General features: G+C 38.1%; 1 protein-coding gene across 2 annotated transcripts in view; it reads left to right on the top strand.

The window, feature by feature from the left end:
- Positions 1 to 1,041: 1,041 nt before the first annotated feature.
- The window catches only part of LOC126336956 (piwi-like protein Ago3), a 221,814-nt gene continuing 197,094 nt past the window's right edge, over positions 1,042 to 25,761 (top strand). Inside the window, exons 1-2 of one of the 2 annotated variants that reach the window (XM_050001157.1) lie at positions 1,067 to 1,362; positions 13,835 to 14,659. The gene's annotated coding sequence lies outside the window, so the exon portion shown is untranslated. Of the gene's footprint in view, positions 1,363 to 13,834; positions 14,660 to 25,761 lie in introns of both variants that reach the window. The other variant, XM_050001156.1, reaches the window with a different exon arrangement.

The raw sequence follows: 25,761 nt of genomic DNA on the forward strand, positions 1-25,761 counted from the left end.
TGGTTTAATTTTAATCTTGTTATGTGTGCACCACTCTGTGGTGAGGGGCAATTGTGTCTGTAGTGTTCTGATGTTGGCGTCCACTCGTAAAGTATGCAGTGTTGTCAGCGAAATATGCCAGTTGAACGATTGCAGTCGTTGGCGTGTCGTTGGGGTAGATCGTGAACAGAAGTGGTGACAAGACCGAGCCTTGTAGAATTTCAGCCTCTATGAGTTTGGTGTACGATCTGATGCCTTCAGTTCGCACTCGCATTTTTCCGCTGGAAAGAGAACTTGCTATGAGTTTAATATAGTCGTCTGGGGCTGCTGTTTGGTCTCTCATTTCCCATAAAAAGTTCTCACGCCAGACCTTATCATAGGCCCATTCCACGTTTAGAAAAACAACAGTGAACCAATTTGTCATACTGAAATTCTGTGTGATATGTTCTGTAATTGTCAGTACTTGGAGCTATGCAGAAATCTTCCACTGAAACACATATTGTTCTGGTTAGGGAATCCCATCTGCAACTAAAACGTCTTGTAGTCTTTCCTTAATGATCATTTCCAAAGTTTTCCTGGATTGCTCAGTAAACTGATCGGTCTGTGATTGGCAGATTGAATTAAGTCTTTCCTAGGTTTTGGAATAGAAGTGATGTGTACCAGGTGCCATTTTTCGAGGAAATAGCAGTTGAGCAGGCAGTTGTAACAACTATTCTATTGGACGAGTGGTTTCGTCAATAGTCTCTTGAGCTGCTCATTTGTTATTGCATCCGGACCAGGTGCTATGTTGTTCTTAAGATTCTTTAAATTGGTCCTCACTGCACTGAGTGTCCAGTGATGTTAGTCAAGGAGCATTCCCGGTTTCATTTATGCTTATCCGTCCCGCTGTTTGGTTAGTTGTCGATAGTGAGCTAAGTGGTATAACTTTATTTCGTTCCATTTAGTGTGAAGACATCGTTATTTGATTATGTAGTTCTCATCAGTGCCTTGATATTCCGTTGACATCCAGTGAATCGATCTTACCTCCGCTCGCATTCGGAGGGAAGCCTGAGGATTTATCCCGTTGTGTGTAATAATATCTGCGGTTGTGAACCTCAGATTGTGGACGCCATGAGTGGTGGAAAGTTAAGTTGTGGTGTTGGTGGTGGTGGTGAAAAATTGGATATTCGTTAGGTTTTTTTTTAGTGTTTTGTTTTAATCACTTGTACAAGGTAGACAGTGGAACTGTGTTGATTTTCAACATATGTTGATTATGCCGAAACGGAGAACCTGTTCCATTCAAAGTATGTACTAGAAAAATATTTTGTGCTTTGTTGATCCCAGTGACACAAAAGGCAAAAGGAATTTCACGCAAAGTCTCCGATATTAGACGCCCAAGAGAGAGTAAGTACTTGCAATTTTTCTAAACACCGCCTTTAATGTTATTTCGTAACGTGTTATTTAGTTGCCAGACGCTGTTTTAGATTTAGTTACCTGGGATTACTCAAATTTTTAGATAACGCAAGATTAAGTACATTCATACTTCACACTAGCAAGTGTTCTGCTATTAGTACGTACTTTGGTAACCAAGGAAAGCCCAATAGAAAATACATATGAACTCTGAGGAAAGCAAAACAAATTAGGATAACATTTCCGTACCGCACACACCCTCTCCATCTCCCAGTTATTCTGTGATTTAATGTAAATGCATGTATATAACAGGATCCAAAATACATGTTGGAGATTTGTGTGCTAACTAATACTGTGTTCTGTAATGTACGTAGCATATACAGTTTGTGTAAAGTGCGTGCGTTAAGTATGCCGGAAAAAAGTCATCGCTGCCTTTATTTCTCTTTCGCATTCTTTAACTTCTCCAACACAAATCGAAATGATTATCATTAAGGCTATCTAGACCTCTGGTAAGGTGGTGGGGATTTGCACTAACACTTTAGACTGAATTTGTCGAAATTATTAAAGATGGCCCTCTGTCATACTGATAACGAGCTATTTGTGCAGTGATTAGATAAAAAAAAAATTTAAAATGTGTTTTATTATGCATCTATTGCCATTATCTTTTTCTCCAAGTAAAATTGTTAGTTAGGCTTATCTCTGTGGTATCCACTAAGAAAGCTTCTTAAACAGTATGTTTCATGACTTCTGGTTATTTTAATGTAACTGTAAACAACAGTAGAGCTCGCAGTATTGTTTATAGCAACTGAGAGCAATCTTGCAGTATTAGCAGTTTGCCTAGACAAACAATATATAACCATTTCTGCCCTGTCGCCCTTCATCAGTTTGATGTGATTTCTTCGTATGCTAGAATACTTTAATTGTTAGAATATAGCATGTGCCACCCAGTTACTCTAGTAAATGGATAACCACAATCAAAATTTGCTTCTCAAGAGGTTCCTATTTATTTACCAGCAACTAGGGCAAGTTTTTAGATGCTTGTTGTATTTAAAGCTTCCCATAAATGCTGATCCACAGTAAATTCAAAAGCCTTTTTCATTTCTGCAATTTTCCTAGTCTTCATTCTGTTAGAGAGAGCTCTTATGTCTGGCAGGCCGTTGAAAACTGAAATTAATAATAGGGCCACTGTCATTTAGAGTGCATTGCCAAAAGGAAGTTAATTCTAGATACTATTGAGGAGAGAGTGTTTCTCTTCCCTTGGCATTGAAATTGTTCTGTATATTTACACCTGAGAAATTTTTGTTTATGGCTCAACAGCTCCTTCCTATTTGCAACTGCATGACCCTGTTCACCATAGTGGGGTGTGACTGGCTATTGGTGCCTTTCGCACTAGACCCATTGACAGTCTCCACATACAAGTGGGGATTCCCCCTCTGCAAATAAAATGGTTTATTTTGCATTCGCCATTTCCCTAATTCCCCGACCATCCCGTGTACTCTGCCCTCTTTGCTAACGAAGGATGTCTCCCTCCTGGGACCCACCCACAGATGGTATTGCCAGTTGGCATGAGTCTCACTGGAATGAATCCTTTGTCTTTCCTCCCATACGTCCCTTGGATGGTGCCTGGACCGCATATTAGGACAGATCTATTCCAGTGTCCTACGATGTATGTCACCCATGTGTTTTAGGGTGCCACCATCTTCCACACTTATGCTTCTAAGATAATCAATAAGGTGGGATACAGTTTCACATCTCCTACCAGTTTAGAACACCATTTATTGCTGGGATCGTGTAGTGTGTTCACAACAGAGCTTCTAGCCATTCACAGAGCCCTCCATTTTGTTTCTCAGGCCTCCCTCCACAGTGTTTTAATTTGTTCAGACTGAATGAGCAGTGTGCATGCTATTGACTGATGCTACTCATCGCCCTTTGGTCTCTGCTATCTATGGCCTCCTCTGTGCCCTTGGCCATGCCGCCTACTTGGTTTTTCTTTCTCTGGGTCCCAAGTCATGGGCATCCCAGGGAATGTTCTGGCTGACCATTTGTCTGGAAAAGCAAATAACCCGCATTTTCTTTTATTATTCCAGCTGCAGATCTATGTCAAATCTCTCTTTGCCCAAAAATGGAATGGTGTCTGGTGCGCTACTGCTCGTAGTAGTAAGCTCCACACAGTCAAGGAGTCTTCTGCAGTTTGGCACTCTTCCTTCCACTCCTCTCAGTAGTCAGTACCGTGCACCTTTATATAGGGGAAAATTGGCCTTCAGATCCACCAATTCTGAAACTCACAATTACTCTTTCTCCACGTGCGAGCTGGAACCGACCCTGTGTGAAACTCGTGATACTGCATCCGGCCACGACCCAATCTGGTACTGCATGCTTTGACATTTTCCAGCAGCATCAAAGAAAATCCTCCTCAAATGTTTTAGTTTTATATAGCAGACAGGTAATTCTCAAACTCGTGGAGAGAGGCGCTTCTGATATTTCTCCTCAAACCAGGAGAGAAGCACACATGACCCAGTGGTTATAAGAGTTGTTATCTTAATGAGCTGTGTAGGAAAGGCGCTGGAGCAAATGGTTAACTGTTGTCTGATCTGGCTGTTAGAGACCAGACAACTCTTTAGCTGTTCTCATTGTGGCGTCCGGAGATTTTGTTTCACTGTCGACAACCTGACCCTACTAGAGGCAGCTATTCAGTGGGCTTCCATACGCAAACATCACTGTATTGGCATATTCTTCGATACCATAAGGCATATAATACTACTTGTAGACACTGTATTCTTGCACAACTACATCAGTGGGGCTTCCATGGCTACCTCGCCATCTTCATAAAATCTTCCCTGTCTCAGAGTTTATGACCTGAGTTAGTGCCTTGCTGTCAGCTTGTTTTGAGGAAGAGAATGGTGTTTCTCAAGGCAGTGTTTTAAGTGTTACCCTCTTTTGTCATAGCCATAAACAGTATCACATCTATGACAAGTAGTCCTCTGTACAGTGCTCCTTATTTGTGGATGATCTTGCTGTTTTCTGATCCTCCTCAAGTGTTTCAACGGTGAGCAGTTGCAACTTACAGTGCGTAGGTTAGAGGAGTGGACTGGGAAGATGAGGTTTCAGTTTTCTGCAGAAGTGTGTGTGTGTGTGTTCGTTTTAATTGTTCTTGTTGTACTTTTAATTTAGCTGACTCGGATGTGAGGGACACCATCCCACATTTTAGAGATTCAGTGAGATTTCTGTGCCTCATTTTTTACTCCAAATTGTCATGATTGCCGCACCTGAGAGACCTGAAAACCAGAACCATCAAGACAGTGAACATCGTCAAGTGCCTTAGCTACAGGTCTCTGAGTGCAGACAGGGTGTTTCTGCTCCACTTTTATAGGGCTTTAGAGTGTTCGTGGCTGGACTATGGATGTATGGAATGGTGAGGCCTTCTCTTTTGAAGATCATTGACACTGTCCACCGTGAAAGGATTGACTGGCCATGGGTGCTTATAAGATCAATGGCCCATACCCGGTCAATGTGCTGAGGCCGGGGCACCACCTCATACCATCAGGTAGCAGCTCCTCGTGTTGTAGCAGGCGTGTAAGTTCACTCCAGGTCCAACTTAACCCGCATACCATACTGTTGCTTGTCCACCTGCGGAATGCCTTTTCTTCAACCATCCGCGAGCTACAAATCCGTTTGGTACCCGTGTGCAGTGTGTGCTGCAGTCATTCGGTGTGAATAATTGACATCCACAAATCCAGGGTTTTAACTGTCTGCCAGTTTGGTTGCTGTAGAAGCCTAGCGTCACTTTAGATTTTGTGCAGTACAGGGGAGATTGCACTCCTACTTCTGTTTTTAATCGGGTTGTTTTCTGACATTTTATTTCAACACCACAACTATGTAGCTGTCTTTACAGATGTTATAACCAGGGGGACTCTGTTGGTTGCTCTGTGGTTTTCCAGGATCATGTCATGAAGGTCCGAATGCCTTAAAAATTTACTGTCTTTGACGCAGTATTGTATGCAATCTTGTGGACCCTGTAGTAGATGGGACATTCTTCTAATGCTAAATTTATTTCCTGTTCAGATTCTCTGAGCACCATTCACTCCCTCCAACATTTGCACCCAGCAGATAAGGTAATTCAGAATATACAGGATGCACTCCTCCAACAATAAATACTGGGGAGGAAGGGTTGTTGTGCTGGGTACCAGGTTACATGGATATTTGCAGGGGAACGACAGGGAGGATGTAGCAGCCGAGGAGGCATGTCGTGATCCTCAGTTATTTCATTGTGTCGCCTGCTGCATGCTGTCATGTCGCTGTTCAGGCACATGGCGTACCTCCTTCCAGCCAGGTCGATGGGACAAGGTACATCTTACTCGTCTTTGCATAGACCACAGTCCCATGACGCATGGATTCTTACTCTGGTGAGAGGACCCAGCAATGTGTGGTGCTTATGGCATGCAGATCAGTGTGCACTATGTTTTATTGGACTGTGTTTTATTTTCTGTCCAGCAGGCCATGGCTAATTTCCTGACAGATGTGCCATTTGTTTTAAGTAACATTCAGACAAATGTGGTTCAAGTTTTAAAGTTTTTGAATTTTCCAGTATTTTAAAAAGATTGTAACAAGATTTTTGTGTGTTAACATGATGATTGGCTCATGCAAGCTTTTTGTAAGTGGCTAGCCAGTCTCATTGTCCTGTGCTTTTCTTGTAACTCTTCGGTGTTTTGTTTTCTATGTTTTAGTTTCGTGAGTATCTACTTTCCGTCTTTCTAATTTGTTTTCGCAAATGTTGTAAGATAATTTCTATGAGGTCATTTCGAGCACCTGATTGTGCAACAGTTTTAGAATTAACCTCTACATTCATTGTTTAATGATGATGCCACCTTTGAGTTCTCTTAAAATCCACACACACACATGAGATGTTCAAGTAAAGGTTTTATGTTTGACAAGGGTCATTCCATGTCAGATTGCCCAGTAGTCTAGGATTCGTAACCTTCCGTCTCAACTTTTCATGAAACTTTGTATATTTGCTTATACCTATATCATAAAAACTACTGGAAATTCTTTTTGGTCTCACACTAAAACTTTTTTTGTATTGAATTTCAATATAGTGATGTTCTGATAATTTGGCTCTGCGAGAATGTCCATGCAAGAGGTGCTTATCTACAGAAATACTCATAACAGTTGTATGTGAGACTTGTGATTTGGAATTTTTTTCAGATGTTAAGAGAGGCATATAGTTAACAAGGACATATTTATTCAAGCAGGAAAGCTACAAAAACAAAAGTAGGGAACTTTCTAATTTCTGGGAAAATTATGACGGCATTAAAAAACACTTATCACATATCTCCAACCTTCTGGCAACCTAGTTTTGATCTTAAAAAAGCCTCCTACTAAAATAGAAATATTAATTCGTTTCCTGTGAATGGACACACGAATAAATCATAAATCAAAGAACTTTTTACTGTAATGAAAAAAGTCATTCCAGGTAAGTTCAGCCGTGTCTGACCCACTGCCTCAGACGCAGGGGTCTCAAATTAGCATATTTAAATATCAATTATTCTAGGCAGACAAATTAATCTTAAGTGTAGAAAATTTATTTAATTTTATTAATTGAGTGATTAAGAAATTTATTTCACTTTATTAGTTAAGTGATTTTGAAAGAATGTAATATACATCATTTATGTGTGCAGGTAATCACCAGCTCACAGTTATAAACTGCTCTTTGTGTTTGTAGTAGCTTGCTTGAAGCCTGTACATAAATGAAAACTCTGTAGCAATAACTGTCATATGTTGTTGAACACCACTGAATGCCCGTTCGGCCTAAGTTGCTCTTTTCTTAGTGAAGGATCGATTTGTTTGTTGTGCAGCCATTTGCCATTCTGTTCGTAATGTAGTGTGTTTTTAACTGAAGCAGTGCTCAGTTACTTACAGTATTACAGAATTTGTGTAGTGTCAGAAAATTTCTTACAATGCCATGTCATTTGATGACTTACATCTTGGTAAAAACTGAGCTGAATGAAGACCAACAAGATTTGGTAATGTTAAGGTCCAATATAAACTTTGCAGATGAACAAGAAACAATTATATGTGGACATAAGTTATTATTAAAAGTTTTTGAAAGCCCTCAAAGAACTCGTCCATTCCATATACACAGACAGACAATTAAAAAATCCTTGAGGTCAGTAAGTTTGGCTTTGTCTAAATCATTAAGTGCATGAAAAATTGATGTAAAGCCAGGCAGAAAAGACTTGTGAACAGAAAAGTGAAATCAGTGATGGAAATGAAAGTGATGCCAGTGACCTGGAGGTGACATTATGTAAGTGCTAAAAAGTCAAAGTATCAAGAATGCAAATAAAACTGTGTGATTCGCCATGCTCTCCCTTAAAATTTCATTCCTTCACAAATCACATTAAGGTGTCATATGGCAAACAGGAGCTAGAAAAAGTAAAGCATGTTTTTGAAGAAAAAGTGTACCAGGCATTGGACTGTAGTGTGAAATTGCTAATAGTATGGTTGATAAAATGGATGCCAAAGATTTTGATGCCACACTGTTGTCAATGAAAGAAAAGTTGGTGATATTGTAATGAGGCATGAAAAAATTCAGGTTTTAACTTTAGCTCCTCCCTCTTGGTTGAAAGAAAAAAAATGTCAGAATTGAGTGTTGGTGGGTATTTAGTTTGGCAGGCAAGGAAAATGAAAACAGAGCTGGATATTTTATCAATTCCTAAGCCAAAAAGAGATAAAAGATCACTGATGAAGTTGTAAAGTTTGTCAATGATTTTTACCAAAATTATAAGTATTCCAGGAGCAAAAGACAAAGCTGACACTCAGAAGAATGTGCATATGCAAAAAAGATTTATTCCTGACAATCTAAGAGCCATATTATGGCTTAAAATGGGAGAACCCAAACAACACGAAGAGCAAATGGTGTATTTTCGCTGTTACTGCAGGCACTCATTCAGTGTGTGTTTATGGTATCTGCCAGAAACATTCAAGAAAAATATAAATAACTAATAAATTTTCTTATAAGTTACTCAAAAACTATGACTGCATGCCTAATCAGCGTGGTGATTGCCCCAGTGATGACGCATTAGAATTTTTGAAAGAAAGTTTATCTTACAAAGATGTTGATGATGAAATTGAGCAAAGCCAGTGGATTAACACAGACAATCGGACTCAATTGGTAAAGCAATCTGCTTATTTGTTGGTAACAAAGTTGCAGGCACATAAACCACACTCATTTGTATCTTTTAAGTGTCGGGCAAGGGCACAAAAAAAACAAATTGTAAGGAAGTCTAATCCCAGAAAAAGCAATTTGTTTAACAGTCTTTGCTGAAAACTACTACTTTTCTAAGTAATGAAACCCATAATTATCGTGATTTCCCTAAATCACTCCAGGCAAATGCTGGGATGGTTCCTCTAAAAGGGCACGGCCGACTTCCTTCCCCATCCTTCCCTAATCCGATGAGACCGATGACCATGCTGTCTGGTCTCCTCTCCCAAACAACCAACAAACCAACCCATAAGTATCACTGAACAAAAAGCAGCTGTACAGTCCATCCCATTTGTGTTCATGTGATGAATGAGGGAAAAAATTGTTAATAGCAATACCATTGGATTAAAAGTGCTGACATGGACCACAATGTAAGATTTGTAAATGCTGTTCAGATATGGTTAAGTTGTTGGGTGAACACTATGTGCAAGTCAATAAACTGCATTATTTCACTGATGGATGTGCTGCTCAATGTAAAATTAGAAAAACAAAGCTTTAAATACTTGGGTGAACACAAAAATGGTATTTCCATTTATGCTGAAAATTTCTTTTTTGTAACTAGTCATGGTAAATCCGTGTGTGATGGATTGGGAGAAACTGTAAGACATATTGAGAAAAGCTAGTCTTCAACTAGAGGCTTTACAACTAACAACTGCAACTGGTGTTTACAATTTCTGCAAGGTTAATATTGACAATTTTTTCCATTTCTTAGAGAAAATCACTGTAGATTTCCTACAAAAGAAACTTGAGAAGGGATTTTTGACAATGCACACAAATGCTACCAGAAATTTTCACAGTTACAAATCGCTTTTCTGTGATTCATTAGAAATTAGAAAAGTGACTTGTTCTGAAAAGCCTTCATCGATTTCCTCAACAAAACACTCTTGTGGCAGCTGTATATAACAGATGGTACCTTGGCTTTGTCAGGAATGTGTTTGATGAAGGAAGAAATGCTGAACTACTTTTCTTCTACCCATCTGGACAATCAGTGTCATTCTTTTGGGCTAAGAAGGAAGGCTCTTGTTTTGTGCCTTTGGCAAACATTTTATGTACTGGTGGTGTGACTGCTAACTTAAGAGAATTTCTCAACATGGATTAAATACAGGAATACTATAAAAATTTTCTGTTGAGAATTCCAAAGGTCTTCATTGCTGAACATACACATTTTAAATATAAACATTTGTCTGCATAGAATAGTTGTCATTTAAATATGCTCATATGATACTCCTAAATAAAGTTAACCCCCCATGAACCATAGACCTTGCCGTGGTGGGGAGGCTTGCGTGCCTTAGCAATACAGATAGCCGTACCGTAGGTACAACCACAACGGAGGGGTATCTGTTGAGAGGCCAGACAAACATGTGGTTCCTGAAGAGGGGCAGCAGCCTTTTCAGTAGTTGCAAGGGCAACAGTCTGGATGATTGACTGATCTGGCCTTTTAACAATAACCAAAACGGCCTTGCTGTGCTGGTACTGCGAACGGCTGAAAGCAAGGGGAAACTAAGGCCGTAATTTTTCCCGAGGGCATGCAGCTTTACTGTATGATTAAATGATGATGGCGTCCTCTTGGGTAAAATTTTCCGGAGGTAAAATAGTCCCCCATTCGGATCTTCGGGCGGGGACTACTCAAGAGGATGTCGTTATCAGGAGAAAGAAAACTGGCGTTCTACGGATCGGAGCATGTAATGTCAGATCCCTTAATCTGGCAGGTAGGTTAGAAAATTTAAAAAGGGAAATGGACAGGTTAAAGTTAGATATAGTGGGAATTGTGAAGTTCGGTGGCAGGAGGAAAAGGGCCTCTGGTCAGGTGACTACAGGGTTATAAACACAAAATCAAATAGGGGTAATGCAGGAGTAGGTTTAATAATGAATAGGAAAATAGGAATGCGGGTAAGCTACTACAAACAGCATAGTGAACGCATTATAGTGGCTAAGATAGACACAAAGCCCACGCCTACTACAGTAGTACAAGTTTATATGCCATCTAGCTCTGCAGATGACGAAGAAATTGAAGAAATGTATGATGAAATAAAAGAAATTATTGAGATAGTGAAGGGAGATGAAAATTTAGTAGTCGTGGGTGACTGGAATTCGAGTGTAGGAAAAGGGAGAGAAGGAAACGTAGTAGGTGGATATGGATTGGGGCTAAGAAATGAAAGAGGAAGCCGCCTGGTAGAATTTTAGTAACCAGGTTTTAAATTGTAAGACATTTCTAGGGGCAGATGTGGACTATGACCACAATCTATTGGTTATGACCTGTAGATTAAAACTGAAGAAACTGCAAAAAGGTGGGAATTTAAGGAGATGGGACCTGGATAAACTGAAAAACCCAGAGGTTGTACAGAGTTTCAGGGAGAGCATAAGGGAACAATTGTTAGGAATGGGGGAAATAAATACCGTAGAAGAAGAATGGGTAGCTTTGAGGGATGAAGTAGTGAAGGCAGCAGAGGATCAAGTTGGTAAAAAGATGAGGGCTAGTAGAAATCCTTGGCTAACAGAAGAAATATTGAATTTAATTGATGAAAGGAGAAAATATAAAAATGCAATAAATGAAGCAGGCAAAAAGGAATACAAACGACTCAAAAATGAAATCGAAAGGAAGTGCAAAATGGCTAAGCAGGGATGGCTAGAGGACAAATGTAAGGATGTAGAGGCTTATCTCACTAGGGGTAAGATATATACTGCCTACAGGAAAATTAAAGAGTCCTTTGGAGATAAGAGAACCAGCTGTATGAATATCAAGAGCTCAGATGGCAACCCAGTTCTAAGCATAGAAGGGAAAGCAGAAAGGTGGAAGGAGTATATAGAGGGTCTATACAAGGGTGATGTACTTGAGGACAATATTATGGAAATGAAAGATGATGTAGGTGAAGATGAAATGGGAGATACGATACTGCGTGAAGAGTTTGACAGAGAACTGAAAGACCTGAGTCAAAACAAGGTGCCCGGAGTAGCCAACATTCCAATAGAACTGCTGACGGCCTTGGGAGAGCCAGTCATGACAAAACTCTACCATCTGGTGAGCAAGATGTATGAGACAGGCGAAATACCCTCAGACTTCAACAAGAATATAATAATTCCAATCCCAAAGAAAGCTGGTGTTGACAGATGTGAAAATTACCGAACAATCAGTTTAATAAGCCATCGCTGCAAAATACTAACACGAATTCTTTACAGACGAATGGAAAAACTAGTAGAAGCCGACCTTGGGGAAGATCAGTTTGGATTCCATAGAAAAACTGGAACACGTGAGGCAATACTGACCTTACGACTTATCTTAGAAGAAAGATTAAGAAAAGACAAACCTACGTTTCTAGCATTTGTAGACTTAGAGAAAGCTTTTGACAATGTTGACTGGATAAACTCTCTTTCAAATTCTAAAGGTAGCAGGGGTAAAATACAGGGAGCGAAAGGCTATTTACAATTTGTACAGAAACCAGATGGAAGTTATAACAGTTGAGGGACATGAAAGGGAAACAGTGGTCGGGAAGGGAGTAAGACAGGGTTGTAGCCTCTCCCCGATGTTATTCAATCTGTATATTGAGCTAGCAGTAAAGGAAACAAAAGAAAAATTCGGAGTAGGTATTAAAACCCATGGAGAAGAAATAAAAACTTGGAGGTTTGCCGATGACATTGTAATTCTGTCAGAGACGGCAAAGGACTTGGAAGAGCAGTTGATTGGAATTGACAGTGTCTTGAAAGGAGGATATGAGATGAACATCAACAAAAACAAAACGAGGATAATGGAATGTAGTCGAATTAAATCGGGTGATGTTGAGGGAATTAGATTAGGAAATGAGACACTTAAAGTAGTAAAGGAGTTTTGCTATTTGGGGAACAAAATAACTGGTGATCGTCGAAGTAGAGAGGATATAAAATGTAGACTGGCAGTGGCAAGGAAAGCGTTTCTGAAGAAGAGAAATTTGGTAACATCGAGTATAGATTTAAGTGTCAGGAAGTCTTTTATAAAAGTATTTGTATGGAGTGTAGCCATGTATGGAAGTGAAACATAGATGATAAATAGTTTGGACAAGAAGGGAATAGAACTTTCGAAATGTGGTGCTACAGAAGAATGCTGAAGATTAGATGGGTAGATCACATAACTAATGAGGAAGTATTGAATAGGATTGGCACAACTTGACAAGAAGAAGGGATCGGTTGGTAGGACATGTTCTGAGGCATCAAGGGATCACCAATTTAGTATTGGAGGGCAGCGTGGAGGGTAAAAATCGTAGAGGGAGACCAAGAAATGAATACACCAAGCAGATTCAGAAGGATGTAGGTTGCGGTAGGTACTGGGAGATGAAGAAGCTTGCACAGGATAGAGTAGCATGGAGAGCTGCATCAAACCAGTTTCAGGACTGAAGACCACAACAACAACAAATAAAGTTAATATTAGTAATGAAAATATTTGGTTAAAACTATAATTCTTGACTCTGTACATTAATTATTTTAACAGAACATGAGATATGTACTAAAGCTTAGCAGTCTACGTAATGTGCTTTAAAAGATCTTTTGATCAATGTTGCAAATACTTTAACCAAAAATTGAAAAGTGCATTAACAGCTCACATGGTTAACCAGTCCTAAGCAAAGAAGGGAAAGCAGAAAGGTGGAAGGAGTATATAGAGTGTCTGTACAAGGGAGATGTTCTAGAGGGCAATATTATGGAGATGGGAGATATAATACTGCATAAAGACTTTGACAAAGCACTGAAAGACTTGAGTCAAAACAAGGCCCTGAGAGCCACAGATAGCCTTGGGAGATCCATCCATGACAAAGCTCTTTCACCGGTGAGCAAGATGTATGAAACAAGCGAAATACCCTCAGACTTCAAGAACAGTATAATAATTCCAGTTCCAAAGAAAACAGGTGAATATTACCAAACTATCTGTTCAATAAATCACAGCTGCATAATACTAACACGTATCCTTTACAGTAGAATGGAGAAACTGGTGTAATGTACAAACACGCAAGACAATACTGACCCCTCGACTTCTCATAGAAGATAGGTTAAGGAAATGCAAACCTACATTTGTAATATTTGTAGACTTAGAGAAAGCTTTTGACAGTGTTAATTCAATAAGAAGCATAAAGTTGCTTGTGTTTTTCTAACTGGCTCCAAGTCCTACAGATATTTTTATCGTCAGTTTAAGAATTGTACTTGTTTTGTGTTTGTGTCTTTAATATAATAAAATGAATGTTTTAGGTGTCCTGTTTGAGACGACTGAAAAAAAAAAATGATGAAAACAATGAATTGAATGTACTGAGACTTTCACGAAAAATGGGCTGATAGTAAAAAAATGAAACTTAGACATATACTTTACAACCAAATATGCGTCATTTTGTTCTGAATATCCTGTTGGTGATGGAAGGAAGAAAAATCATTAGATGAACGTCGGCCGAAGAACCCGAGACAGAAGCCAATAGGCAGTTTGTCGAAGAAAGCAGTCTTCAGAAGAGAGAAAAAAGTTATAGGTTTAATTACAGGATACAATATTCCTGAAATGTTAATACTGCAAGTGTTGTGGTTCTTAGAGAGAGTGCTAAGAGAGTAATAATATATAAGCAACAAATGCGTGAATAGTTGTTGTTATAAATGCAGCCAAGTATTATTTTGGGATTTTAAAAAGGAAGCAGATACTCTAAAAAGAAATAGTTATCATTTCTGCTAAAACAGTGAAAGATAGAACAGTCAAAAGTCTTCAAATGTCACAGTCAAACGTCAAACATCTGAAAGATGTTTCATCTTTATCAGTAGCAATTGATGAGTCTTCCCATGTAAAGGGACACCAAAAGTTCCACTTTTGTACAAAAATTTATTTCATCTACAGGTCCTAAAGAACAGCTTTTAGGATTATTGGCACTTAAAGGACAAACACAGGGAGAGGATATAGCAAGTGCTGTAGTTGGATGTATTGAAAAACCTTATTTTCACTCAGTAAAATTCTCAATTTCAGCAGATGGAGTGAAAAGTATGACAGGCTTAAAAAAGGGGTTTCTTGCTGTTTTGAAAGAAAACATTAATCTCTAGGTACTTACTACCATTTCAATTGTTTAGAAGCACTGTTTGCATCTTTCTGGAAGAAATTTTCTTATTTATGGAATTAATGACTAAGATTCTCAACTCAATTATAGCTAAAGCTGTCAGTGATAATCAGTTCAAAGATTTTTTTAAATTTTCAGTGGAGAGTTAGTATGCAGATCTTCTGCTGGAGGCAACAGAAATTAAAACACCTCTCCTTGGGAATGATAAGCACTATAAAGAACTATTATAAGATGATCCAAAAACTTTATTTCATTGTAGATGTTAAGCCTCTTTTAAATAAGGTTAATAGTGAACTACAGGGAAATTTTTTGTGTTAGAAAGGTTTATTCAAAAATAAATTCTCACTAATTTTCCGAGACTGTTTAAACGAAAATAATTCTGATATTGACACTTGTTATTTCGAAACCACACTTTTCACATGTGATTCAACCTTCTCTCAACAGGTTTCAGGAATAAGTGATGTTAGCTTTTGGTAGAAAATGTCTTGAGGCTTGAGAAACAGAATTAAAATTTTCTCTGTGTAATATTTACATTGGCAATTTTGAAATGCACTTGCTTGATTTAAAAAACAAAGAATTGTGGGGCTTGAAATTTGAACAACTTTGTACTGATAGACAAATATTAGAATAATCAGCAACTAGTTTCATAAAAGTAATTTTGTTTCCTTAATTGGTTTCAGGCACTTCATGCACTTCTACAGAAGGTTATAACTACCACATTATTTGCGAGTGTATTGCAATAGTTGTAACCTGAAGGAGGACACTAAGTGCTTGAAACGGAGTAAAGAAGTAAAATTTCTTTTATGTAACTGGTTGCAGATTATTGCGATACGTACAACTACAGTTGTTAAAGATGGGTATAATACTAGAAATAGTGGTACAAAACAAATGCGAACTCAGTTCACAGCTTGAGTGGTCCGCTTTCCAAGACCTCGAAAAGGTATATATATTGATTTCAACACCTGGGGATCTAAATACTCATGCAAACAATAATTTTCAAACATGAACCTTGTCGAGAGAAAATTGTCTAGTTGGTTGCATGTTCCATAGATCATTTGAATGAGTCTTCTATCAAAATGATGTTCAAAGAGTCAGTCTACAAGATACGCTTACATGAATAGTGTTAAAATTCATGAAAAACCTGTTTTTTTTAGTCCTAATCATGAAAGTACACTTGAAAACTGTTTTTTTAATTATATATATATATATATTTTTTTTAAATAGGCTGTTGGTTTTTAAAGAGAAAACACCCATTGAATATGAGTTGTCCAGAAGAAATGATTTTAAGTTAGGTTTAAAACTTGCCTTGCTACATTCAGATATTTTGTGATATTGGCAAATAGTCAGTTCTTCTACTTCCTTTTCTTTAAAGTCACTGGTAGCATTAATAATGGGTAATAGTCATTTCTTCCTGTAATGTAGTAAGTATGGATGTCATTGTTCTTCCCCAATTGTGATGAATTATTTATGACAAATTTCATTAGGGAATGTGTGTTTTATGGTTGTGCAGTTAGAATGCTGAACTCCTTGAAGAGATACCCACATGATGACTGTGAGTGAACCCCACTTATTTTTCTTGCTGATTGGTTTTGTGCAATCAGTTCTTCATTTCTAGGTGGTGAACTCCTTGAAGAGATACCCACATGATGACTGTGAGTGAACCCCATTTATTTTTCTTGCTGATTGGTTTTGTGCAATCAGTTCTTCATTTCTAGGTGGTGAGCTACCTCAGAAAAGATGTTAACTGCATGGAAATATGTGAGGAGGTTGATTTGTTTGTTTTCAAGCCTAGCAGTTATACGAAGAGCAAAAGTAGTTGAACTGAATTGTGTGAAATGCTCAATAATACACTTCTTCTGGTTTAAGTTTTTAGCAGTATGTACACCTAAAAACTTCAAGCATTCTGCCATATTCACTAATTCTTGTTCATGTGGTCTATCAGTTGTTGGTAAGACACTCTTTATTATACAGTGATTTCTTTCCTTTTTTTTTTTTTTTAAAAAAAAGAGGATCCGCTTTCAGAGAACCACTTCATAATTCTTTATAAAACATCATTATCAGTCCCTTTCGTTGCTTTCTCTGTAATGTGAGTCATTATATGAATGAATGAATGAATGAAATTTTATTGTCGTTTAGCTACTACAGCAGTTGACAAAGTCAAGTTACATATATACAAGTTATACAGCATATATACATGGGTTAAAGATCAATATGTGACATAGGTTTTACATAAAATACAACATTTAAAATGAAATAATATGAAAACATTGCATCATAACTGATTCAGTTAAAGAAATTATGCTGCACTCTCCAAATCGGTACCACTATGATATTTTACAGTTGTAAAATTCCTGAAGTGAGTAGTATGGATTTGCAGCTAACCAGCTGAACAATTTGTCTTTAAATAAATCAAATGGAGCGTCTACCCATTCTAGTGGCAAGTTATTAAACATCTTTATACCCACCACTTCGTAGCTGTTCAATGACTTGTCAAGATTGCTACTATTTCTGGTTCCATGAGAGTGTACATCTCTTCTACGCTGGTATTCTGATAAGTTGTTCTTGTTATGCAGTAGGGCAGTGTAAATATACATGTTTATAACAGTTAATATTTTTAAGTTGATAAACAGTGGTTTGCAGTGGGCCAGTTTATCACTGTTCGTGATAATTCAAATTACTTTCTTCTGAAGTACCAAAATGTCCTGAAGGTGTGAGCTATTGCCCCATATTAAAAGCCCATAAGATATAATACTTTGAAAAAAAGCAAAGTAGGCTGATCTTACATAGGCCGCAGGTACATGGTTTTTTAAATTCTTTAACAAATACACCACACTAGACAGCCTTGCACTAATGTATTTAATATGTGCCTCCCAAGTCAATTTACTATCTATAACAATACCTAATAACTTAACACTATTCTTGAAGTCTTCTACTGGCGGATCTCTCAAACTAAACACAATTTTTAGAGTTTTACTTTCATCAAGCAGGAACCCATTAGCTTGGAACCAGACTGATGCCTGTGATATTGTGTCGTTTGCCACAGTTTGGAGCATATCAATGTCTGAGAGCTGATATTGAAAAAAAGTGGTATCATCTGCATAGAGAATGGAGTGAGTATTTATGTAGGATGGTAGATCGTTTGTCATTAGGATAAATAGCAGAGGTCCTAATACTGAGCCTTGTGGCACACCGCACTTAACTTCAACTAGCTGTGATCTCTGTTTACCAATACAAACAATTTTTCTACAGTTACTGAGGAAAGATTCAAAAATGTTGTCAACTTCACTGTTTGTGATTCCCCAATAAACTAGTTTGTTCAGGAGTGAAATATGCTCCTCAGAATTGAAGGCTTTGCTAAGATCACAAAAGGTAGCCTGAGCAAAATTTTTTCCTTCATAAGCACTTTTTTAATCAGGGAGTCAATGGCATGGACTGTGGATTAGCTCTTCCTAAAGCCAAATTGTACCACAGTAATAATGTTATTACATGTCAGATAATCACACAACTGGGAGTTGATGATGGATTCCAAAACTTTAGGTAAAATAGATGTCAGGGATATTAGGCGATAGCTAGATGGGCAATTTTTGTCTCTCTTCTTGTAAATGGGCACTACCCTAGATAATTTTAATACTTCTGGGAATACTCCTTCAATTAGACATCTATTTATACATTTAGTAAGAGGATATACTATGTAGCCAATTATCTTTTTTAACATATTACAAGAAATACCATATATATCTTCACTATCAGAGGGTCTAAAATTATTTACAAGATTTAAAACATCTGGTGTGTCCTCTGTTAAAAGGAATTTATCGTTCAGGGTGTAGTCTACATTATGGAATTTTATGAGATCAGCAACAGTCTCTTGTGGCCTCACAATGCTTTCCCTAATTTGGTTAACAGATTTTATACAGTAGTTATTAAATGCATCTGCTGAAATTACTACCTCAACTTTCTGCTTGCTTTTGGCCACTGAATTTATTATAGTCCATGCTTTTCTGCATTTATTTTTTGATGACTCAATGCTGACTAGGTTATGTTGTTTTTTGGCCTCATTTAAAGCATACTTATATTCCTTTTGTGCTCTTGAGTACCTTTGTTTAGCCATGTCAGTTTTCTGAAGTCTGTAAGAATCTCTATACAACAACAACCTTCTTTTCATATTGGCTAGTTGAGTGGTATACCATGGATTCTTATCCTTATGTCTATTACTGTTACTTTTAGGGTTAACTTTACATTTGTATTGAGGACAGTTGGTCTCGAATATATTTAAGAAATAATGAAAAAAAAATCTATCAAACAATGTATTGGCGGAGCCCTCAGCATTATTGTTAAACAGACGTGACCAGTCATAATTACTGAGTGAGACCATAAAATTAGACAATTTTTCTTGCGTTATTGGTCTTGTGATGACTATTTTAGGCTCTTTAAATTCCTTATACTCCATGTTAGGCCTATCTGTACCTATTTTTACCGAAACTGAGTCATGGTTCGAGAAATCGAAGACAGCTACATCTGAAGACAGTAACACTCTATTGACATTTGTAAGTATATTGTCGAGACAAGCGGATTGTCTTGTGGGTTTGCAGTTCGTAAAAATGAAGTTGAATTGTTGTAACAGGTTTTTAAATTCATTTACAGTGTGCACATCTTTGTTTACATCAAATGCGGCATTGATGTTACCACCAATCACAATACTATATTTCTTCCACTGAGGACTAAGAAAGAAATTTTAGTAAAGTCTCAAGTTTTTCCTAAAAATATTAATGGACTTCCATTTGGTGATCTATAAAGGGATACAATAGCAATTTTTAAATGATCCAGATATATGCCTGTGGCTTCAAAATGTATCTCACTGCACAAAAATCCTAGATCTGGTTCATTACTACAATTTATTAATCCCTTCTTAATGTAAATTGATACACCCCCCGTGAATATGCTGCTCTCTGCTAAAACTGTTTGCTAAGTGGAAATCATCTAGCACATGAAAAGATATTTCATTTCCTTTACACCAGTGCTCACTTAAGCATAATTTATCAAATAAGTTCTCATTTGCAAATTCCTTTAAAATTATGTGTTTTCCACTTATACTTTCAATATTGAGATAACCTATCTTGAAAGACAAAGTTGGTGAGTGAATTTTATTAATGGGGCATTCATCATTACTGCTATATTTCTCTCTAGTGTTACTGACATTTATTATATTATTCTTATCTTTAATCTGGTCATCACGTGTGAATCTGGGCAAAGCTGTTAGTCTCAGCCCTTCTTTGCTACCTCTAAAAAAGAGTTTTCCTTAAATCTAAGTGGTATTGACTAAGAGCTCTATATTTTTGTTATGCCCAACTCATTGGCTAGTTTTATGATTTCATTACTCACATACTTCTTTCGGAGTTGATTCAGATGGAGACCATGAACAGTGTAAAATCTTGTACCTAAGTTAGTTATGTTTACAAAACAGACATTTTTAAAGTATTTACAAATTATAACACTAGTATAGTTTGCGAAAAGTACCAGTTGTGCTTTGATGAATGTTACGTGGAAGGTCATCCACATATACGGGTTCTCTCTTGTAAGAGTCATCAGGTGCACATTTTCTGGTGTAGCAGCAGGTATTTGCAGTTTTGTTTTGTCATTTTGTAGCTGGAGTCAGCCCAAAAAATTACTGCTCATCATCTCTTTCATACAGCACCTAGTGCCAGCAGAAAGCGTCAGTTTGTTTCCATTGCGAACAAAATTATTTTTAAATCGGAATTTTACACGTTCATTCGATAGACCACTCCAAAATCAGTGTAGTCCCATATTCATTTTGCCAATATTTATTAACAGGGACAGTAAAATTTAAAGAATAAACATCAGGTCAGCAGTGACTCAGTAGTGCCACAAGCTTGGCAGCAGCAATTAGTGTGCGCCAGAGCGCTGCTGTCACTGCTGGAGTTTAGATTATTCTTAGTGTTTTACCGTCCCTGTTAATACATATTGATAAAATGAATATCGGACTGGACTAAGCTGGGACCAACTATAATTCCAAATATATATATATATATATATATATATATATATATATATATATATATATAAAACACACACACAACAACCCTGTGTGTGTGTGTGTTTGTTGTGTGTGTGTTTGTTGTGTGTGTGTTTGTTGTGTGTGTGTTTGTGTGTTTTGTTCATGTGCCTGTCTGCCGGCGCTTTCCCGCTTGGTAAGTCTTGGAATCTTTATTTTTAATATATTTTTCCCATGTGGAAGTTTCTTTCTGTTTTATTTACATCGTCATATATATATATACATATATATAGTAAATACCATCTGAAACAGAAGAGAGAATGCAACTGATAACTAAGGAGAGATACCTTGTGTGACTCCCTTTGTAATTTTTCCTCAGTCATTACAAGTTTCTACCTTTCCAACATTGTTTGAATTATTCTGCACAACTTTTTGCATTCTGCAGTAATGATGCAGGCTGAAGCAATGAATCAAAATTTGTACCAGCACCGGGATTCAAACCTGAGCCTCCTGCTTACTAAGCATATGCACTATCCATTACACCACACTGGCACTGTGGCTACCACAGGTGCACAGAATACCTTAGTATGTCTCCCCAATACAAATTCCAACTTGCACTTCAGCCCATTGCTACTCCCCTTCTATAAACTCCCATCAGTATTGCCGAGGCTCTCCAATATTGGAATAGCACCTTAACAATGAGAAAAATATGGTTGATTCTGCCTGTACCTCAGGCGTAGGTCATATATTAATCATATACAGTTAATACGCCTGCTCCCCCTCTCTGTGTCCATTTCCTCATCTCCCCCCCCCCCCCCCCCCCCCCTCTGCCTCTTTGCTTTGAGCCTTGTTTATTGGTGTTGTAAGGGAAACCTAGCTTGGCCACAAGTCAGTTAAAATGAATCGGTAAAACGGTAGGGATCATTGGTATACAAGGTATGAGAGAGACCTCTCCAGTTGCTGAATCCGTGAGGGTAGCAGCTTCAAAGACAGTATTTTACATGGTTTTAATGTCAGAAAGGGTAGGACTACAAAGTTGCGTATGGTTCAGATTCTGTAGTAGTATTCTAACCATAAGCTGATAAAGCTATATACAACTTTTTGGTTTTCCGTTGAGCTGGCTGCAAGGAATAAAACAAAACAGTACATTGTTGTGTACACTTGTAGTAGTAGTAGTAGTAGTAGTAGTAGTAGTAGTAGTAGTAGTAGTAGTAGTAGTTGTTGTTGTTGTTGTTGTTGTCTTCAGCCCTGAGACTGGTTTGATGCAGCTCTCCGTGCTACTCTATCCTGTGCAAGCTTCTTCATCTCCCAGTACCTACTACAACCTACATCCTTCTGAATCTGCTTAGTGTACTCATCTCTTGGTCTCCCTCTACGATTTTTACCCTCCACGCTGCCCTCCAATGCTAAATTTGTGATCCCTTGATGCCTCAGAACATGTCCTACTAACCGATCCCTTCTTCTAGTCAAGTTGTGCCACAAACTTCTCTTCTCCCCAATCCTATTCAATACCTCCTCATTAGTTATGTGATCTACCCATATAATCTTCAGCATTCTTCTGTAGCACCACATTTCAAACGCTTCTATTCTCTTCTTGTCAAACTATTTATCGTCCATGTTTCACTTCCATACATGGCTACACTCCATACAAATACTTTCAGAAACGACTTCCTCACACTTAAGTCTAGACTCGATGTTAACAAATTTCTCTTCTTCAGAAACGCTTCCCTTGCCATTGCCAGTCTACATTTAATATTCTCTCTACTTCGATCATCATCAATTATTTTGCTCCCCAAATAGCAAAACTCCTTTACTACTTTAAGTGTCTCATTTCCTAATCTAATTCCCTCAGCATCACCGACTTAATTCGACTACATTCCATTATCCTCGTTTTTTGCTTTTGTTGATGTTCATCTTATATCCTCCTTCCAAGACACTGTCCATTCCGTTCAACTGCTCTTCCAAGTCCTTTGCTGTCTCTGACTGAATTACAATGTCATCGGCGAACCTCCAAGTTTTTATTTCTTCTCCATGGGTTTTAATACCCACTCCAAATTTTTCCCTTGTTTCCTTTACTGCTTGCTCAATGTACCGATTGAATAACATCGGGGAGAGGCTACAATCCTGTCTCACTCCTTTCCCAACCACTGCTTCCCTTTCATGCCCCTCGCCTCTAATAACTGCCATCTGGCTTCCGTACAAAATGTAAATAGCCTTTCGCTCCCTGTATTTTACCCCTGCCACTTTCAGAATTTGAAAGAGAGGTTATCCAGTCAACATTGTCAAAAGCTTTCTCTAAGTCTACAAATGCTAGAAACGTAGATTTGCCTTTTCTTAAACTTTCTTCTAAGATAAGTCATAAGGTCAGTATTGCCTCACGTGTTCCAACATTTCTACGGAATCCAAACTGATCCTCCCCGAGGTCTGCATCTAGCAGTTTTTCCATTCGTCTGTAAAGAATTCGTGTTAGTATTTTGCAGCTTTGACTTATTAAACTGATAGGTTGGTAATTTTTACATCTGTCAGCACCAGCTTTCTTTGGGATTGGAATTATTATATTCTTGTTGAAGTCTGAGGGTATTTCGTCTGTCTCATACATCTTGCTTACCAGCTGGTAGAGTTTTGTCATGACTGGCTCTCCCAAGGTCGTCAGCAGTTCTAATGGAATGTTGTCTACTCCGGGCGTCTTGTTTCGACTCAGGTCTTTCAGTGCTCTGTCCAACTCTTCACGCAGTATCTTATCTCCCATTTCGTCTTCATCTACATCCTCTTCCATTTCCATAATATTGTCCTCAAGTACATCACCCTTGTATAAACCTTCTATATATTCCTTCCACCTTTCTGCCTTCCCTTCTTTGCTTAGAACTGGGTAGCCATCTGAGCTCTTGATATTCATACGCGTGGTTCTCTTATCTCCAAAGGTCTCTTTAATTTTCCTGTAGGCATTATCTATCTTACCCTTGTGAGATAAGCTTCTACATCCTTACATTTGTCCTCTAGCCATCTCTGCTTAGCCATTTTGCACTTCCTTTCGATCTCATTTTTGAGTCGTTTGTATTCCTTTTTGCCTGCTTCATTTACTCCATTTTTATATTTTCTCCTTTCATCAATTAAATTCAATATTCCTTCTGTTACCCAAGGATTTCTACTAGACCTCGTCTTTTTACCTAATTGATCCTCTGCTGCCTTCACTACTTCATCCCTCAGAGCTACCCATTCTTCTTCTACTGTGTTTCTTTCCCCCATTCCTGTCAATTGTTCCCTTATTCTCTCCTTGAAACTCTGTACAACCTCTGGTTCTTTCAGCTTATCTAGATCCCATGTCCTTAAATTCCCACCTTTTTGCAGTTTCTTCAGTTTTAATTGATTGTGGTCAGAGTCCACATCTGCCCCTAGAAATGTCTTACAATTTAAAACCTGGTTCCTAAATCTCTGTCTTACCATTATATAATCTATCTGATACCTTTTAGTATCTCCAGGATTCTTCCATGTATACAACCTTCTTTTATAATTCTTGAACCAAGTGTTAGCTATGATTAAGTTATGCTCTGTGCAAAATTCTACCAGACGGCTTCCTGTTTCATTTCTTAGCCCCAGTCCATAATCACCTACTATGTTTCCTTGTCTCACTTTTCCTACTGACGAATTCCAGTCACCCATGACTATTAAATTTTCATCTCCCTTCACTACCTGAATAATTTCTTTTATCTCATCATACATTTCATCAATTTCATCATCATCTGCAGAGCTAGTTGGCATATAAACTTGTACTACTGTAGTAGGCATGGGCTTTGTGTCTATCTTGGCCACAATAATGTGTTCACTATGCTGTTTGTAGTAGCTTACTCGCACTCCTATTTTTTTATTCATTATTAAACCTACTCCTGCATTACCCCTATTTGATTTTGTATTTATAACCCTGTATTCACCTGACCAAAAGTCTTGTTCCTCCTGCCACCGAACTTCACTAATTCCCACTATATCTAACTTGAACCTATCCATTTCCCTTTTTAAATTTTCTAACCTACCTGCCCGATTAAGAGATCTGACATTCCACGCTCCGATTCGTAGAACGCCAGTTTTCTTTCCCCTGATAACGACGTCCTCCTGAGTAGTCCCCACCCGGAGATCCGAATGGGGGACTTTTACCTCCGGAATATTTTTCCCAAGAGGACGCCATCATCATTTAATCATACAGTAAAGCTGCTTGTCCTCGGGAAAAATTATGGCTGTAGTTTCCCCTTGCTTTCAGCCGTTCGCAGTACCAGCACAGCAAGGCCGTTTTGGTTAATGTTGCAAGGCCAGATCAGTCAATCATCCAGACTGTTGCCCCTGCAACTACTGAAAAGGCTGCTGCCCCTCTTCAGGAACCACACGTTTGTCTGGCCTGTCAACAGATATCCCTCCGTTGTGGTTGCACCTACGGTACGGCCATCTGTATCGCTGAGGCACACAAGCCTCCACACCAACGGCAAGGTTCATGGTTCTTGGGGGGGGGGGGGGGGGGGGTGTACACTTATGATCAAAAATTTACATTGCAGTTAGTTTTAACAGAAAACCCCTACACCGTTATTTAAAACATACAGTACATAGCCTATGCTCATCCCAATGGTTATTATAGTATCATGCAAAAATTTGAAGGAAACTGGTCTAGAACTTATTAAAATATTTGCTAACAATGTTTTCCTGTTATAAGTATTTATATAACATATATATTAAAAAAATATGTAGTCTATGGCCATTTGAATGTGTACTGGAGTGGACTAGTGTATAAGAATTTGAAGTAAATCGGTCAAGAATGTTCTGAGATTTTTGCTAACAAAAGTTTCTCTGTTATATGATATATTTATTTGTCTGTAGCAAACAATATAAAGGATGTAGCCTATGCACATCCAAATGTTCATCAGAGTATCAAGTAAAAATTGAAGTAAATCAGTTGAGAACTTTTCAAGATTTTCCTCAGTGTCTTATCCCCTTTGTATAGTATATAGATATTTATGTATTATATACATTAAAATGTGTAGTTTGTCTGTTGGAATATTTCCCATAGCCTGTAGCCTAAGTCCGTCCGAACATTT

The sequence above is a fragment of the Schistocerca gregaria genome, chromosome 2 (assembly GCF_023897955.1).
Source record: "Schistocerca gregaria isolate iqSchGreg1 chromosome 2, iqSchGreg1.2, whole genome shotgun sequence".
NCBI classification, from domain to species: Eukaryota; Metazoa; Arthropoda; class Insecta; order Orthoptera; family Acrididae; genus Schistocerca; species Schistocerca gregaria.